Source organism: Ornithodoros turicata, chromosome 6 (assembly GCF_037126465.1).
Source record: "Ornithodoros turicata isolate Travis chromosome 6, ASM3712646v1, whole genome shotgun sequence".
Lineage (NCBI taxonomy): Eukaryota > Metazoa > Arthropoda > Arachnida > Ixodida > Argasidae > Ornithodoros > Ornithodoros turicata.
Genome location: NC_088206.1, coordinates 9,869,928 through 9,889,246, shown reverse-complemented (window position 1 = coordinate 9,889,246; position 19,319 = coordinate 9,869,928). Strand labels below are relative to the sequence as shown.

At 46.1% G+C, this 19,319-nt stretch overlaps 1 protein-coding gene across 8 annotated transcripts in view; it reads left to right on the top strand.

Annotated features, from left to right (window-relative positions):
- Positions 1 to 19,319, top strand: part of LOC135399023 (trissin receptor-like) — a 456,620-nt gene that overhangs the window by 207,401 nt on the left and 229,900 nt on the right. For all 8 annotated transcript variants that reach the window (XM_064630652.1, XM_064630649.1, XM_064630659.1 and 5 more), the window contains one exon: positions 7,956 to 8,002. The gene's annotated coding sequence lies outside the window, so the exon portion shown is untranslated. The remainder of the gene's footprint in view (positions 1 to 7,955; positions 8,003 to 19,319) is intronic.

Here is a 19,319-nt window from a genome sequence, read left to right as displayed (position 1 = left end):
AGATTGGCCGCTCTTTCCCGTCTGCATGACTTGTTCTCCCGGCCGAAGGGGTGGTTGTCGAAACATTATGTTCGCTGGTTCTACGATGCTTCGGATGGTTTCCTTTACTTCAAGTACTTAGGACATACTGCAGTGCATCAGGATACCCAATTTGCATATTATTCCCCGCGTTGAGTATGGCGAGCTGGTGAGCCATGTTGCAAGAAAGGGCACATCAGAAGGTGGTACATTTATTTGTCCTAAAAGTGCCTACACCTCATTTGAAATATTTATTATGTGATTTACAAATAAGAAACAAACGGTTTAGCGTTTGCGGCGCGTAATATACTATTTATATATGTTATTGTTCTAGCTCCAGGTTTCTCCGCTGTCCTACTCGCACTAGCACGCGAAAACGAAGGCACGCGGACTGCACACATACGCTAAAAGCGCTGCCCGTTCGCATGCTCGTTTTCAACAGGGTCTCCGATCACCTTGCCCGGCTTTCTTCACTTACAAAATCTATCGTCAGTTTTCGCGCAGTACAGGGTAACTCGCGCTGCAAGATCTAAATCGAAATATTGAAATATCTCGCTCTTGTCGTATAAACTACGCTTCATTGAAAATCGGTTTCACGTCGGAAATTGTTTTACCAGCTCCGTGTTTTACATTTTGAGTACCTTTGTTTACGTGCCTCATTTTATCACGTCCAATGGTAACCAGTATTCTCCTAAAATGTGTTTTCTAAAGTGCCTAGAGGTTCCCTGTCTGGTGATGCATAATCATCTAATGGCTCTCGTGTATTACGCAAATATGGTCGCTCCTCATGTACTTCACAGCATCCTAGTTGAGCTACATCATTACGATTGCAGCTCCAGTACAAAATATATGCGCTTTAGCGCTTTAAAGCTTTACTCGCGTGATGCCGGCACTTAATTGTGGGCATGGCGCCTCTGCGTGGATGTATGGTACACTGCCGTATTTCAAATGTTCACGATCTTAGGAATCTTGAGGCTTGTGTTCTGTAGCCTCAGAACAGTCCCTTTCCATCATCATGTTCACCAGATGCCGTTGCCTTGTACTTGTCCTGTATGTATGTGTGTGAGAGAGAGAGAGAAGATATGTAGGAGAGAGTATGGAGAGAGTGAGTGCGTGTCCCATTAGTTAAATGAGGCCCAGTGGTAAGCCGTCGGAAGGCAGATGGAAGCGTAGCACAGTGGTGATTTATGTACTTTCTGCATGTGCTTTCTATAGCCATGACTGTATAGTTATGGACAGTAAACAGCACGTACAGTAAATCAGACTCTGTTGTTACAGTTCCACTCTGTTGACGAGGCACTCATTGAGTATGGTTTGTGGTGGTGGTCATTACGAGTAAATGCGAACCCTGTGTTCACGCTGACATGACTAAAATGATCATCACGCTCTAGGCTTAAGAAATTTCGCTGCAACACACGCTGAGGAACAAAAGGACACACTTACCCTTGGCGCTCTCAGTCTCCTGCATCGATGCCATTGATATCCACGTTCGAACAGACGAACACCACTCGTGTCTGGCCTCAACTTTCTCAGGCGTTGTCCCTCTGTTCAGGGTTGTTTTTCTCGTTGCATGTTTGGCTGCCTCAGTTACTAGTCAAGAGGCAAGTTATCCCATTGACATTTTCTGCCTATGGCTCGTATATGGTGAACTATAGCTCGCATTCTCTATAGTTCTTCATCATCATCGTCATCATAACTGTGTAGTGTACTAGTTTTAATATTGTACGTGATAATGACCAAGCATTCCAATTACCGAACACGTATAGACGTTCATTTTACTACACCGCGGCGGTAAATCGTCCACCTCATCATCATCCAATCTGTGTGCGCATTGACGGCGAATTTATATTATACTGCTATCTACAATCCTAAGTACATGAAAACCAGAAAGACAACAAAAACGCGACCAACTTCTGACTTCCCTCGACGCGTAGTTTGACTCTTTCCGATGGTAAAACTTGGGGGAGCGACCAACGAAGTTCGTGCAAGTTAAATGCCTCACCATTAGGCGCTCTCTTTAGGCTCTGATTCGCTCTCCGCCTTCTGCTAAGGGGCCGTCTGACACCACAACGGACGGGGCTTTTTTTTTTTCGCACAAAGAGCCTTCTAGTAATGAGGCATTAATAACAGAGAGTGCTCAACATTTGGCTTCATAGCACCCGCGGTAGAAGGGACGGTAATAAGACAAAACTAATGGTGTCTTTGACTGACTGTACCAATGCTCGAAGAAGGTGGCAGAAAGAAAACTACTGCCGAAGCTGTTGTCGGAGCTCTCCGTTTTGACCAGTCTCAGATAGAGCTCTCGACCTGCAAGTAGAAGATGCCATAAACGAAGCTCGCGAAATGATGATCTACACGTATCTACCCTTCGTCCCGCTTGCAGTCTCTTCCTATCAGGGTTATTTGGGTTTAATCCACATGGATTTTATTCTGTTTTTTTTTTTCAGGATTTTATTCACACGATTCAATCCGGATTGTTTAAAGATTTCGTCCAGATGCGATGTGAAAGGAAATCTTAAGTGAACGTCACACGGAAAACGCCCGCTTTGTTTTATTGTAGTGTTGGCTGTTTACAAAAGCTCAGGTACGAGCAAGATTAACTTTTAACTTTTTTAACTTTGTAACTTTTTAACTTGACTCTTTAAACTTTTCAGATTTAACTTTTTTCCCGTTTTCTTCTACTTCTGCCCCTTCAGGGTGAGGTCTTCTTCTGCTTCCTGGTGACATTGTAACTGAAGTACGGCAGCTAACCCAGGCGTGTAGTGCCTACACCATTCACTCGCGCGTGCATGGGACTCTACCTTTCGGAAAACAATGGAAACTCATTCAATGTTCCATAAACCGAAACTATGAGAGGCCATCCGAAATCAAGAACAGCAAAACGCATTTGTTTTTACTCTGTGTCACATTTCTAGGCTTGTCTATATTCTCCAAAAATGTCAAAAAATATCGGGGTTTTATCTAAAAAAGCCCACTGGAGCGGATCATTTTAAAAATATCCGATTTCTTTCAACCCTGCTTTCTAATACGGTGTGTGTGGTTGGTTGGATTTCCTTCATGATAGCGTCATCTACAAGTAGCGCTTTTTTTTAACGCTTCGTTGGATAGCTCTTATGACCTAGCGATGCGAATGCTGATGTAAACGCTAGATTATGAACGATAGGGAAAATGCGTGATATAGTTGATGCCACGCGTCGCCGGTATTGCGGGAAAGGTACCATTTTCTGTTTTCATTTTAACTGAATCCGTAACGTTCTGTCTTCGTATGTTACTATAGGGAGTCTTAGGGTCTTCAGCGTGTCCGCCTGCTGATCCCAAGATCGCGGGTTCAAACCCGGCCGAGGACGGTGGCAACTTAGTGGAAGGGTACAAGTTGCTTAGACACGCCGTCTTCCGCGAGGGACGTTAAATCTGGTGTGCCGTTTGTCGAGATTTCGGCGCACGTTAAAAAAAACCTCAGGTGGGCAACATTGATCCACGGACCCGACCGCTATGGTGTCGCTCATGACCACAGTTGTCTCGCGACGTAAAGACCCTAATTGTTATTATTCTTAGGATCTTACGCGCGGTTTCACTAGTGCCGATTAACATTTGAACCGAGATAAACTGTCCCTTAACTTGAATGTAACGCTTAACTCTCCTTCACTAAAGGAAGTAATTGCCACTGAAACATTCATCATGCCGTCAACTAGCATTTAAAAAAAAAAAAAAAAAGAAGAAAAAAGAATTGAGTGTTAACTTCAAGTGTTAGCATCCCTTGATATCCGTTCAAAGTTTACCAGCGTTGGTGAAAATGGGCCCTATAGTATCTCAAAAGATGTTTACGATTGGGGTTCCGAAACTTGAACAATCCAGTCGCCTCATTCGTTTGGACTGGATGACTTCGCGCTGCGGGTTTTTTGATTTGACAGCGCACTTTTTTATCGGTTTTCTTTTTATTCTTCTTTTCTTATTATTTTTTTGTGGATTGTATTTGGTCCACTAGGGCTACCTATGGCGGAATCTTTTGTTTCTCCATCTTGGTCAATTCTCCAGCAAACTGAACAAGTAAATCAAATATTTAGCGTCCAAACTGATACCGACACGCTGGCGACTATTTAAAAGTCATTCTCATTCAAGCGACGAGACTCCCTTCGAATTGTCCGCAAAATAGTTTTGCTGGAATATGTTTTGAGGCAGCTCGTGCGGAGCACCGCGTAAAGTGCATTTGAAATGCAGATCTAGTTCCCACACGCATTTTAAAGCAGCCATGATGTTGTTGTCTCGAAGCGCTTCACCTTCAACACCCCACGTTGGAAACAATGATAATCCCTTGAACAAATGAGTGAGTAACGAATGATTCATGAATATGCATTATATCATTATGGACACCTGACAAGCGGGCAGCCCAAATGCCTTTCAAGAGGAGATCTATTCAACGGCCTTTGTTTGGGCAAGGTAATGGATCAATGGAAACAATGGGCGCGTTAGGCAGGTTCCCGAGCGCCATATCCCGGGTTTTCAGGGGAAAGCACCCTTGGTGTCTCCACTTGATGGTGTTTGTGAGCCTATCCGGAAGCCGAATCGAGCGCCAGAGCCGCTGAGCGCGCGCCGCCTATCGAGCTTTCTTTTGTCGTCTGCTTTTAAGTAAACATAGCAATAGAGCACAGCAGTCCTCTATAATCATATAACTATTTACCGCCGACATCCGATGATTCCGGAAACAGAAAGAGCATGGGCGGTTCCAACGTGTTCCAACGGTTGCGCCATTTCGAAAGGCAATACATCGGAACATGCGTCATGCTCCGGAACTGACCTCACTCTTCCCCAGCGTTCTCCGGCTCCCTGGCTCCGAAGAAGGGGTGCGCAGGGTGCACCCGGGAACATGCACCGGAAGTCACCTTGGAGGTGTTAAGTGATCCCATGAAAGAGGGAATGTTTCCGGAGCACGAACCTAACGCGCCCAATGAGTAGCATTAAGTAGCTGTTTCGGAACGGATGGAGCGCGCTCCTTTTCACTAAACGGGACATCTCCTTTTGCGGAATGCGGCGCTCCTGCGCTCCTGCCCACGAGTCAGAGTGCTTCTCGCGCTCTCCACCCTCCTGTCCACAGGGATGCAATCCCATGTATTGCTGCATAGAGGAAAGCGTGCTGGGCAAACGCAACGCATTCTGGACAGGTCAAGGTCACATGTCACAGCAAACGTCACTACACACGTGACCTTAAAGCGTCCCTGATCGGCCAAACCGTTTGTAAGCAACACGTTTGCTCTTTCTGTAATCGATAATCGGTAATTATGTTTATCCAGAGGTGGGGAAATTACTTTTATTTTGTAATGCATTACCATTACTCATTACTTGTATAAAAAACTAATGCATTACATTACTCATTACTTTTTGGATGTTAGTAATGCATTAGTAATGCCATTACTTTAACGAAGTAATGTCATTACTTTGGCATTACATTTACGTTTTAGGGCATAAGCCTCAAAAATGCTATGCATAAGTTTTTTTCCTTTACTTTTTTTGCTATATGCAATAGCCACCCGAGTATCCCCAAATCCGTGCCACTAAATCCCCGCAGAAGCGAGTCCGATAGGCAAAAACTATAGATAAGATTTATTGCAGATGATGCCTTTTCTAGCATTATGGAGCCGGCGGATGAAGCCCAGCCTACAGTTCTGTCCAGGAAAACTAGGCAGGAACTTGGCAGGAAAACTACCTCTGACAGCACAAGAGAAACTAACACGGTACCATACCAAAACAGCGAATCACCACAGCAATTGTTACGTGTTACCCTCATAGAGGCTATATTTCTCTTTCATTGATTATCCTTTACTCCAAATGCGCACAGGAGAAAATCGGTGATATCATCATGTAGACATTTGTGACACACACCGCCGACTGTTGAACTCTTGCAGAATTCCCCAGGCTGCGCCTTTCTCCTTCCTTGTTGTCCTGTGCTCATTGTTAAAGGTGGGTTGAAAAAAAACCTGGATGTTCCCAATCTTCACGTGGCGCAATGAACATTCGACAAAAGTAATGAGTAATGCCACCCTGCATTACTCAATCGAAATGTAATGCATTACCATTACTCATTACTTGCTGGCAAAATGTAATTCATTACCATTACTCATTACTCAAAAGTAATGCATTACCGGTAATGCATTACTTTGTAATGCATTACTCCCCACCTCTGTGTTTATCCGATAATCTCGTAGTAAATCGCGCAGTTTTGTACATGAGGGCTCGTACTGCTGACCACTCCTAAAGATGTGTGCGATCCCGCTTTAAGACACACTGAGCCGATGTGACGCTCTTAAACTAAGGAGAAATGAGGTACCCTGTCGCGGAAGAAGCACCATATAGTGTACGATGGCAAAATACGTTCATCTCTTGAACTTGATTCCAACGGGAACATATCGGCAAGCGCTAAATCGACATGTAAACGAACTCACATGACCTCAAAGTCACGTTGCCTATGACGTGTGACCACGACAAGATGGCGTTTTTTTTTTTCGAAAAGCACCCGCTAAAAGGTAGTTACAACAATGTCGGGGTCGTGTCACCCCTGTGTTCCTGTCCGGCTGAACCGACCTGCACCTTAATTAATCTATTCGAGGCTGCAGACAACCGGATCGGAATAGAGTCGCTAAATAGGGGTACAGAGCATCGCATTCGTTATCCGCGCCGGAGCCGCCGCTCGGTATCCTCGATTGGGCCGACCGTCTCACGTGGTTTCTCCTTCTAAGAACGCGCCGTCCATGTTGAGTCCCCTCCATCCAGCGTGCTGGCTCGACTGCGCTGCTCTCCGACGAAGAAGGGGGAGATTTGGCGTCCCGTTGCTAGGCGACGCAGCCTCGCCGGATCCAAGATGGCGGGCTCGCTCGCCGGCGTCGCTCAGTCTTGCTACTCTGTTCCCTATTCAGTGACTCTAGATCGGAAGACGGTGACTCTATCGGAAAATAATATTCAGGGACACTCAGAGGACCAGAGACGCGTTGCACAAAGAACGCTATCTTGGATTAAAAACCCGTTTAGTAGAGGCTCCGAAGCGAGAGGGACAGAGATGAAGGGATCGCGCTCCGCAGCGCCGCTACTTAAAGGCTGACCCGCTTGAAGCGATTTCTGCACGCGAAAACGCGACGAACTCCATCGCCCACGCGAGCGAAGACACTCCCCCGTGCAACAGCTAGAATAAAAACGTAGCGCGCGGCGTGCTCACAATGTTGCACGAACACAGGGACGTCAGTGGGCACCGATGTTACATCTGAGAGAATAACAAGATGATCGCTAAAGTAACAAATGCACATTCAAAGTGAACTTGTAGTTGATAGTCAACGTGTCACTTATTTTGGGGTTGACTATTACAGTCTTAATAAGCTGCACTAATGTTCTTGTATACGAAATGGCTCGAAAAGCACTCGTTTTGTTACGACGAGAATAAAGCGGCAGAAGAACAGGGAAAGCAACCGCCGGCCGAAAACCGGCGTGTTTTTCTTCACATATCCATCCATCAGCGGTCGCCGGCGAGCAGGACTACCCACCCTACAAGACAAGACGGAAGCTTTAAAAATCACGTGATGGCTCCGCGAGCTCCCATTGGCAAAAGTCCCACCCAACTTCCGGCAGCTTCGCGACGCCGAGCGTTTATTTCTTTTTCGTACATTTTTTTTTCTAGTTAGCGGCATACGCCGACAATTTGCGCGCGCGCGTCAAAACTTCTTCGCGCCGACGTGCGCGAATCGCGAGCAAAATCGCTCCATGCGGGTCGGGCTTAACGTGCCTATTGGTGTACCGCGCCACTACGAAACGGGAGATAGGCCAGCTATTTTTGCAACTGGAAACGAGCAGTCTCGAACGCAGGGCTGCCAATGCGCCTATCTACGCGTATCTAGAGCGGCCTTCATTTGCCAAATTGCATTAATACCGTTCTCTCTCTCTTTTGATCATTTCAGATCACCGCATCCCGTGGGATAGTGACTGATCCTATATGCTGTTTACGGTGAGTGCAAAGTGGTATCTTGTATTCGCCTGTCTCCCCTTCAATCCAATTCAATCCTATCCAATGCAGCATACCAACGAGGCATTCCCTAGATATTTCTACCGCGCAGTCTGTTGATACGTTTTCGTGTCTAGTGATCCCCGGAGGCAAGACGCGTTCATCTGCATACGTCTATAAGATGTAGCACCGCTGACCTCACAGAGAGCTTCAAGTCCTCCGTCAAGTGCCGTGTCCCTTCGCTCTACCCCATCCTACGTTAAGCGTTTACCGCAACACACTTTTCTATGCACTTCGAAGCATGCGTTCGTTTGCTTGCGGATTAAGTTACCGGAACACAATAGAAAGCTGTTCATGCTGGATTTCGTTCCGGTTGGCTTCGCTTTGCGTTTTCTCGTGGCGAGCACACTGCTTTCAGGCTGCGTAGACGTTTCGAGGAGACATGTTTCTGTTCTATTTTTCGTCTCACTGATGGTTAGCTTCTTGACGAAAACTGAAACCAAAGCGCATCGTCTACCGCGTATGCTGTATTTACTACTCGTGAATGCAAAATGTCATCGAATTTTTAGCACTAGCTTTACAGAGCCTCCTACATGAACCGAACACAACGAGGTTTTTGTATAGCGCTATAATGCAAAAGCGCTTGCACGAATGTACGATTTGAAATACCTTAATAATTACCACAATAATAAATAGTTAGAAGTGTGTTTCACTAAATTAGTTCGTCACAAAATGTAGCGTAGGAATGTCAATCTTCATTTTCATATCTTCAGATCTCTTCGCATTTTCTGTATACTCTCATTGATACCATGGTCATAATCGGTCGCTCGCATATTGCACAATGGATTACACAATGATGATGTTGATGATGATTTGGGTTTTTATGGCGCACGGACAACTAAGGTCGTAGTGCGCCAAAATTGTGATGAAAAGACAATGGTGGTTGGTGACTAGGGAAAGGCAGAAAGATTAGACTAAAATTAGCATTTCCGAAAGATTCAGACATTATACATGATACATGAGCAGAGCTGGGTAAATCTATATTGCATTTAAATAGCCGATATCTTTAAAGTAGTTATAAATTATCTTGAACGGTAGAAGGGGCCCATCACCCAACAACAAGGCTGGGCGAAATGGCAACTGATATCTGTAAAACTCTTCAAAGTGATAGTGACGGTGAGGTTCATGTACAGGACACGTGACTAGGATGGTCAACACAGAGAGCTGCTCCTTACAGTGCGTGCAGGAGGAAAATCAACAACATGGCAAAAAGAGTGGGCTACACCAGAAGCACAAGCTTTGTCTGTCAAAAAACACAATTTTGGGAACCATACCCAGTTTTAAACCTCGTTTACATTCAGTGGTTTTTAGTCGTTTACGTATTGGACACACGCACACTCACACACGGTTTTTTACTGCGCCGGGAGGATTACACAATGGATGACCAGTGTTAATTATTATGTTGAAGATTGCGATATGGAAACAGGAAATAAGATAAGTATGGGGTTGCTTTGTTTCGCTAGTTATTATTGTGCCGTGCGGCTGCGTGATGGTGTAGCGACATGTTGGTCGGTGTGTGTGTGTGGGGGGGGGGTTGACAACGCGTCCTGGGCCGACTTCAAAGAGAGCTGTCCCGAAACTTGTCTCATAACGTTCCAGTAAAACACAGGGAAGACATCCAGAGTAGAAGTGGTAGTGGTGATGGAACTGGTTGCAGTAGTCGGTCCCGCTCAGGCGGGCAACTTCACGACTATCGCTTGGGGGATATCGCCCTGGGCCGACTTCACGGAATACTGTGACTACATTTGTCTCAAAGCGTCTGAGGAATACCCGGAGAAGACACCCAGACAGGCACAGCCGGCGCCCGGATTCGAACCCGGGTCACCTACCAGTCTCTGCGTGGAATGCCATCATCATATTTTAGGGAATCGTAATCGGGAGACATTTAGGAAATCGTAAGCGCCATCCGATTGCTACTCCGTATCTCTGTCAGCCAACCAGAGCGCAGCCCGCTGAGTTGGAGGCTGATATGTTTTACAGGCAGTCGACTCCCTGAGCGTGATATACAGAGCCCCTTTCCGAATCCGTCTTATCCGTCTCGAGAAATCTTTATCGCGACTCCAGTTGAGGCTCGATCACTGTTTCGGGAATCTCACGACATACGTGTACATAGCACATGTGCTGGTTAACGGCGAAGCGTCTGAGACGCAGTTGTATCAAATATTATCGCAGCTCCGCGTCAGAGGAGGGGAGCGATGTGGCGGCCCGTGGACGACGACGGTACCAAGCTCATTTCAGTTCTACGGGCACCGTCCTAGCGTGAGGCCACGCACATCTGCCCGCTGGGACATTCCATCACCGTCGTTCAGCTAGGGCTCATGTAGAGGAACACCATATCCTCTACTGTAGCATTTCTGCAAGCATTACGATTAGCAAGTCGCTCTTGTGTCACAAAGCACCAAAACACCACCAACTTTATTCACGTGCATCTCTTTTTGCGCACTATAGGATCACGGTATTCGCGCTATGAATACTGAGCGCTACGTAAAAACGTGGATGTAGGCACACGCAGAGCGTTCAAGTTCAACTAACGTTTATTGCAAACTCACTCCAGGAGACAAGCCACGCAAATCCCCAGTAAAGTGAGTGATGGGATTTGCGGAGCTAAGCCTCGCGGCCTGGGGGGGGGGGGGGTATAGGTTTGTTGCAAAACAAAACAAACAAAAAACCACAAACAAAACCAGAAAGGTTAGCCTGGCTTCAGAAGCCGACTTGCTATTCCCGCTTACAAAAAAGGAAAAATAAAAAGAAGAAAAAGAAAGACAAAACGAAACGAGCGAAAGAAGAGGCGCAGTCACAGACAGGCGCGCTCGCGGCCCGGGCTTGTAATAAATGTCAGTTGAAGTTGAACGCTCTGTCTGTCGGTGAATTCGACTGGGCGATTTCGAGCGGCTCTTTCTGCAGGGGGCAGAGAAAGCGTATGTGACTGGTCGTTTCAGATCAACTTGCTCGGCGACGGAGTGCTCCTCCTTGCGCCCGCCGAGAAAGTTCGGGTTCCGACAGAACTTGTTTGCTGACGTGTTTTGCTGACTGGCTTAGTTTGCAGAATCTGATCGACGATTTCCGTCAGGCTCTTTGTCTGAAGCGCGATGGTTTCTTTGGTGGTAGATTCGGAATCTGTCCCTCCGTGCCAGATTTTCCTGTTCTGCAACCGATGTGTATGTTGCTGAAAATCGACCAGTGGAATTCATTCGCCATGTGTGTGTACATCCATGTCCTTTTCGGATTTTGTGGTTACGTGTCATTTTAACGCACACGCTTTCCTCATTCTCGTTACTGAACGCCATTCGAAGAGTGTCAGCGCAGAAACACCTACACTCTGGGTATTTCGCTCAGCGCGCGACAGCGATTTCGCACAAGCCGGCAGGCTCTTCGAAGAATCGTTGGAAATGATCCATAGAAGACGTTTCCTGTCGTAGAAGTGTTGGGTGATTGGCATGTCCTCCATTGGCACACTGCACAGTATTCACGCATATTCATATAGATGAGACACAGTTTTAACGCCTTATACTAGCCGTGTGATCTGTTTGAATTGCTATGGAGCAGCAGGTTTTCCGCGAGCTGGTACCTTACGTTCCAACTCAAGCAGCACGCCAATATTGGACCAATATGGGGAGTGCAACCAGGCTCCATATTCTACCAATGTGGGCTGCCCGTACGAAACGTCCGAGCCGACTGTCGCGCATGCCCATTAGTTGTAGGACGCGTGATTTCGCTCAAACGACCACGCTCGCTCTCAGTCGGCTCAACGGATTGGCATTGGCATCGCGAAGCAAGATGGCGGCAGCTTCCAGAACATGAAAAGTTGAGTTGTCGAGTTCTAGTGAACGTTACAATGGGATTGCCACGTATGTTGACTGTTTCGAACAATATTTGTCATCTGCGGGACGTTGTTACATGTAACGACGTACTGAATTGGACATTTCACACGCTTCAACGTCCAATCTTGCCGTGCTGCTTGGGCATTTGTGCAACACGGGTGCTTACCATTTTCTGTATTTTCAGTCAATATGAGGTGTACACGGACAATATGGGGCCCATATTGCCAAGAGTTTCCCAATATTGGCTCAAACTTGCAATATGGGGCCCATATTGCCCAGTTTCGGCCAATATGGGGAAAATCTTAGCGAAACGGGCCCCATATTGGACTCTTATCGCCATTGACCAGCCAATATGGGCCCAATATTCTGCGCTGCTTGGGAATGTTGTGCCGTACTGCGATCGTCATCATTTCTGCGTTACACCGAGGATAATCCGATGAAATGGCGGTGCTCCAGCGGACGCGCGGCAATCCGCTCGGTGCTCTCGCTGCAAGCTATGTGCAACAAAAATGTATGAATCGAAGAGCGCTCGCGACAAAATTAACTCGCGCAGATTGGAAATTTTGCATTTAGTCTCATTAAAAGCATCCGGAGTACCCGCTAACGATGGTGCTCTTAAATTAAGGAAGCGACCTATAGAAAGAGCATAAAGACATGCTCATGCAAGGCGACGTTTTCTGTGGATCATTAAGCAGCAACCTGTCATACTCCTCGACGTACGGTCTCCCTAAGCGTTGGGAAGTTTCAGGTCATAAAGGTTAGAACATAAAAGGACCATGAAAGAATTCTGAGTGCTCTGAGTAAAAGGCCACCGGTAGATGCATTTTCCGGCGAAGAAGAAGCTCAGAGAGGAAAACGGGCTTTGTAACCATTATGACAATCAACGGCTACATCTTTAGAAAAAATCTTCCCGGAAACAACACCGCAAGCGATGTTGCCCAGACGACCGTTTTACGGGCCGCGCATTCCAAGACACGGCCCACCCGGGGGCGGACCGCGTTATCAACGGCTACATTACACTTCTGGTAGGATTCTGTGTCAAGGACTACATAACATCTTAGCTGCAGGTCAAATTAAAACATATTTCATAGCGACGTTTGCAAGTTTGCTTGCAAAAGACTGTCCGAGAGTCGGCAACATCCCCTGTGCATGATGTCACGGCCAGTCCGCCTCGCATGCGGGTTGTAGCAGTCGCCGTTCACGGCCGTGGTTAATATGGAATATATTCGCTGTTAGAACGATTTTCAACTTCATGTTTCACAGGGTGTGAATGCTTTAATACAGAGGAATAATCAGTCTTGTCAAATATCCTTTCATGGTCCCTTTAATGAAGACTGGTTACTTCTAGAAACATTCTCTTGAAGGCAGCGGATAGACATGGACATGACTGAGTGCGATGCGGTCTACCTTACTTCAACAAGGAACACTGGCAGGGGTGCATTTGCCATGGCAGACGGGCTTGCACGAATACCATGAGTTAACTTCTATATCAACAGCGCCGCTCGAGCTGCGGGCGGAATTTCGAATTCTGAGTGCGTGCCGAGCTTGAGAAACAAAATTAAAATTAATATAAACGCAGACAGTGTCCACAGGAAATCGAGTTATCCATCGCACATATCTTTATGTGCCGTCTCTATTTCTTACCTTAGTCAGTGGAAGGACGGCGTTGAAGGACCTACCGTGAGACGTTAGTTTGTTTGTGTGGATGTGCAAAGAAACCAGCGGGAGCTGTTTGTTTAGCAGAAGACCGCAGAGAAAAAGGATATGTACACATAGGAACGGGGGGATTGGACACGACGGAATATGAAATAAACGCGGTCCATGAGCGAATAAATTTTTCGCATGTTGGTAATTCGATATTGAAAACGTCTCACCCCCAAAATAACAGGATATAAAACAAGAAGACGACAAAACTGATAAATTTTAATCCAATTCCGACGCGGATAAGGGTGGGTGTACATTACTATTATGTTTTCCCAGACTGCTTCAAGCAACGTCGTGCTTCTGCCAGACAGTTTCATTATGGTAATCTAGCATTAGTTTGGTAATCTAGCCACAGAAGCCCCACCATAGTTCTATCCTCGATGTCTGCCAACTCTCTTCTTCCTCTCCATAAAAGGCCTTTTTAATAAGAGCACGGCGACGGTTTGACAGGAATGTCAGTTCGCATGCAGGCTTTTATTTCATTAAAGGTGTCAGAATGAAAAAAAATATTAAAATGTGTAGTGACAAGGCCCTCTCTTTTGATCCGGTGGATTCCATTCCCATTAAATGGAAGTGTGCTGTGCTTGTCGCCTTATCATACTGCATTCTTTTGCGGTTAGACGACGCTGTTTTATAAGATGTTCTTGTCATTGACCCAGTTGGGAAGGATCCATTTCGAAGTACTGAATTTATCGATTGAATACAGCTAGGGAAGCGAAGTGGTGTTCTCGCTTGTGCTTCGGGGGACATACCTGACGCCTTTGAATGAATAGCGAATTCCATTAATTGTTGTAGTGAAGACAAAACGCTTGTGCTGGTTCGCGAGTGCCTATTCCACTGCAAAGTGTGTGGCTTCAACTTTTCAATGACCCTTATAAGGAAAAATGACGCTTGCTTCTTTTCTCATTTCTCTCCCTCCAGATCTGTTTTCATTCTCCTCTTCTCCACTCTCCCTAGCACGTCCCTGTAGCAGAGTTGTACGTAACTCGTTACAAGTAACTCGTTACCCAGTAACCAGTTACTTTTTTCGGTAACGAAGTAACGACCTAGTTACTTTTCTAAAAATTGTAACTAATACCGTATTCAGTTACAAAAATCGGTAACTCGTTACTCACGTTACTCGTTCCTTTCCTTCGTTTATGCTTCAACATGGACGACATGGTCAGTTAGTGTGTGGAAATTCCCGAAATCTCGTACGCTTCTAACACGAGGTGACCTGACCTGGATGTTCAGCTCCTGGGAGCCTCTGGTCGACAGTCACTCTTTTGTGGAGTCCTAGGGTGACCCACATGACGAATGCCGCAAGACCTCCCGGTCGTGTCATTGACCATGAAAGCATTCTTGGAAAAATACCCTGGATTTGTTTGTGGGTGTAGGTGTTCTCTCCCAGCAGCTGCCAATGGATATACTAGAGTAACTAAGCTCGCCGAAGCTCGGATCCTGAGATGGCACTGTCAATCTCTGCTGATTCGCCGTGTTGTTGTAAACTGGGTCCACCCGACGTGGACCACGAAATCCCGGGTTTATTACATGCAGCTCGCGCGTGTCATTGGCCTACCAGCGTATCCCGGGAAGAAACCTTAGTCCCCGCATTTTCGCTCCCGCCTCCACACTTGTGAGCTCCAGTGAGGATCACTCCTTGAATTATAAGATGGCACAGATGATAATCACGTGAGTGTGGTCTGGGTTGGACGAGACGTTCAGGGTGAATGCGGCAAAAGGTGACGGGAATGTAATATTTTAGTGTCTTCTTTGCTTTCCCAAACTGAAATGACCGAGTGCATCCCACTCGTCGCATTAGAACTTGGAGAAGCGTGCCCAGGTAAGCGTCTTCAGTATTTTAGTTTGCTGTAGCAGTTACCGTATCGAGGATTACACGTTAAAGGCACTGCTTCCCACGAATCCATCGAATACCTCGTGGAGCCAATGCCGTGTTGTGAGGCCCGAGAACCTTTGTTGATTTGATGGCTTACAACGGGGGAGGGTATGTTTACTGAAAGAAAGGAAAGGTTAGCTATGCAAAGAGCTAGCTTATCCAACGGCTTGTGGACGTTGGTGTAGCATTTATCAGAACATATCAGATATATCACATATTTATCAGAACATAAACGCACAATATCGCGCTGACGTCGTGTAGCTTCCTAACCGTGGTGCCAAAATAAGGGAGTAAACGCAGCTGTTGACCTTGAATTAATAGAACAAGAAGAGAAGGAAAGTCAGCCTCGCTACTAATCAGGCGCATCCAACTCATGCATCAAACAAATGTGGTTGTATTTGATGCAACCATGCCTTTCCACAGAGGCACAGAGGCTGCGACAGCAATTTTACAGTCTTGCCACAGAGGCTCTCTCGAGCAAACGCACCAAAATAACCGATGCCCATTTCGAGCGCCAACTATTCTTCAAAGCAAATTCTATGGAAATTGTCGGACCAAATGAAGCACGTGTCAATTTTGATATGGTCGTGGCTCTGTAATAGCATGGTAACGTAAAAGTAACTCGTTACTATCGAGTAACGGGAACGCGTTCCTTTTGTTACTTTGGTAACGGGTAACGTACTTAGTTCCTTTTTTTTCGTGGTAACGAGTAACGGTATTTAGTTCCTTTTTTTCGGTAACGTGTACAAGTCTGCCCTGTAGCCATTCAAATAACGATCTCTCTTATGACTTGGCATGTTCATGTCGAAACTCGCATCCCCATTTTTTTCTGTATCACATCACATCACATCACATCACATCGAGTCGTCCGTGGCCGACAAAGTTTACTCCCATGCAGAGTTGTACGTAACGCGTTACGTTACGTTAGTTACGTTACGTTACGTTAGTTGTACGTAATTGCGTTACTAGTAATCGATTACTTTTTTCAGTAAATTTTAACGTAATCAATTAATTTTGTGAGCAAGTAATTTTCCAAGTAATCTGATTACAATTTTCGGTAATCAATTACTGAGTAATCGATTACTTTTTTAACCTTCTGTCAACAATGGCAACACTTTTCAGCAAGCCCGATCTTCGACTGAAGCAATGACGCAGAGGTCACTGTGACGGCCGTCTCTAGTCCTCACGTGTTCCATGCAGACCACAGTAATACGATAATTCCTTACAACCGCGACCTACTGGAGCAACAGTTACAATAGTAACAAAACGAAGCTCATGTTTGAACGCCTATACGGTCGTCCTCATCTGGGACAGGAGGCGAGACAATTTAAAAGTAATGGGAAAAGTAACGCGTTACATTTCTAATCGGTAACGTATTACATTTTTGATGAAGTAATTTGTAACGGTAAAGAATTACTTTTCGCGCAGTAGTAACAGTAATTGTAATCAATTACTTTTTTCGAGTAACGTGTACAACTCTGCTCCCATGTCACCTGCGGATGTCCCTATGACAATATCTTCCTACACTCGTCCATAACTACAAAACTGAGACTAGGGATTACAAAACCCACACGAGAGCGAACATTGAGACCTTTATTCCTGTGCGTTTCCGTGCTATCCTTAGTCTGCTTTTTCGTTACACATCCTTACCCGCAGGCTCGCTTGCTCTGTTGCCATCCCATCCCATCCTCTCCACGAAAATCTTGCTGTGGTTTTCTCATGAGGAACGCGATGTAGTCAAAGGACGACACAAAGGAAGATTGCTCTGATGGCTTTCAGGAACATGAAGAAGTCCGTGCTGGAGTGAACTTACATGAAGCCCACTCTACTGGTTGCGGCTTTCATTAGGAGAGGCTTCGTTAACTTGTGTCTGGGGCCGTATTTAATATCCTGCTGCGGTAACGGTGAAGCAATATTGCAGTGTTGCTTTTTTTTTTTTTTCGTTCCGCCACACTGTTGCTTGCTCCTCATCAGACTGCGGTGAAGCAACAGGCCATAGGAACGACTGGCAATATGATAACCTGCCACAGCAACGAAGAAATATGAAGCACAGCAACAAAGAGTTCTGTCTTTATAACCTCTTGCGAACACCGTGCGTGGTACTGGTCGTTTCAACTAGGGCTGCACAGGAAAGGACAAGGAAAAATGGCGCATCCTGTAACGCATCATAGGTGCAGCATTATAGTATACTTTTCTGAATTGAGCGCCAAATATCCCGGCCCAGGGGATATTCTGACAACTTCAGCAATTCGGTTTCACTAAACATCTTTTACAATACTTCCACTTGATGGCTTAAGTGCCACGCACTTTGAATACCTCTCTTAGGGGTAGGTTAATATCGGCGTACGCCAATTGGGCCTCTCAACACCTCAGGTGACACCTCAATTTTCGCGCTCAGAAGAGTAAATATGTATTCCTGCGTAACAGAACCTCCTGTTGTCGAAGTTGCTCTACTTTCAACGTTCTGACACTTGGCAAGCACATGCCAGCCTGCATATTTGGTGAGATATTTCCATAACTTTGGGACAATTAAAAGCCGGCTAGCGGAGCATGAGCGAAAGGGCTCGATACGTTCTCGTACGTACGGCGTTGTAGTCCTTGATGTCTTTCTATGTCTTAAGTGCTATAAAGATGTCCTTCCGTCAAGCTGTATTCAGCAACGTTACCACGGAAAGGACATCCTTCCGTCCTATTTTGATGGAGTCCTATTACACCTACATTTCCTTGAACGAGGAGAGCTACTGTAAAACTTGGAGATGCGAGGGTGTCAGATAATTCACCACAATCGATGATTACTCCAATCTTTCTACCCTCATCGTGCACCGCGTAGATGGGGGGGGGGGGGGGGGGGTAATGGAGAGGGCCCAGAGAGGCGCCAATTTCTCTCTGTACGCCTTCCTTTGCTGATGATCAGTAGGCGTTCAGGCTGTCATTTCTCCGAGAACGACCATTACGGCTGCTCTTTTGGCGTGACTGCGAAAATACGTCGACGGATTCCTCCCGCCTGTTGCATGCGATGAACCTGCGTTTATGTTGAGGTTCGCAAGTTGTTCAATGTGATGATGATGATGATGACGACGTGGGACAAAACTTGAGGCGATCATTCGTTCCGAATGATAAGATAAAATAATGTTTATTTTTCATCTGCTTTGATGAAGGGAGGATACCCGAAAAAGAGTTGTTCATAACAACTTGACGGGTCCGGAACCACGCTGATATGGCCCAGTATATTATGATGTGTTGACCCGGAGTGATATGGTTCTGTCTCGTGATTTGTTGAAAACAGGAGGAGGCACCTGTCTTAGCGATAAAGTGGTGAAGATGGGCGCCTCCTTCTATTTTCAATGAATCACTAGAATGAATAATATCGTTCGGAATGGTTTCACGATCACGTCATCACGATCCTTCTCATGGTCCTTTGAAAGTCACTGCCCTTTATTACCGCAAGTTCACGCGTATAAGCCGCTCCGCAGATAAGCCGCATGACCAGTTTTTAGGAACGTTTTGAAAATTTTCGAGCAGAAAATCTGCGCTCGCAGATCAGCCGCGGGCAATACGACGCGACTGATTTGTGCGACAAAGGAGACCATAGAGAAGGCCATAAACCCTGTGGTCCACACTCCGGGGTCGGCATGGTGTACAACAAAGGAGGTCAGTTCTAGTGTTCTACGAAGATAGGATTGTGCCCTTGTTCTGCATTTTTCCTGGATCGACAGGTCAGTGGCCTTCCAGAAGACACGAATCACTGTCACCACTTTCGTTAAAGCTGCTTGCGGGAAGGCACCAGGAAGGTCAGTCTACTCGAATGCGCACGTGTCCCTGTTACGCATTGTTCGGGCATCGGCAGGGCGGAGTTGTT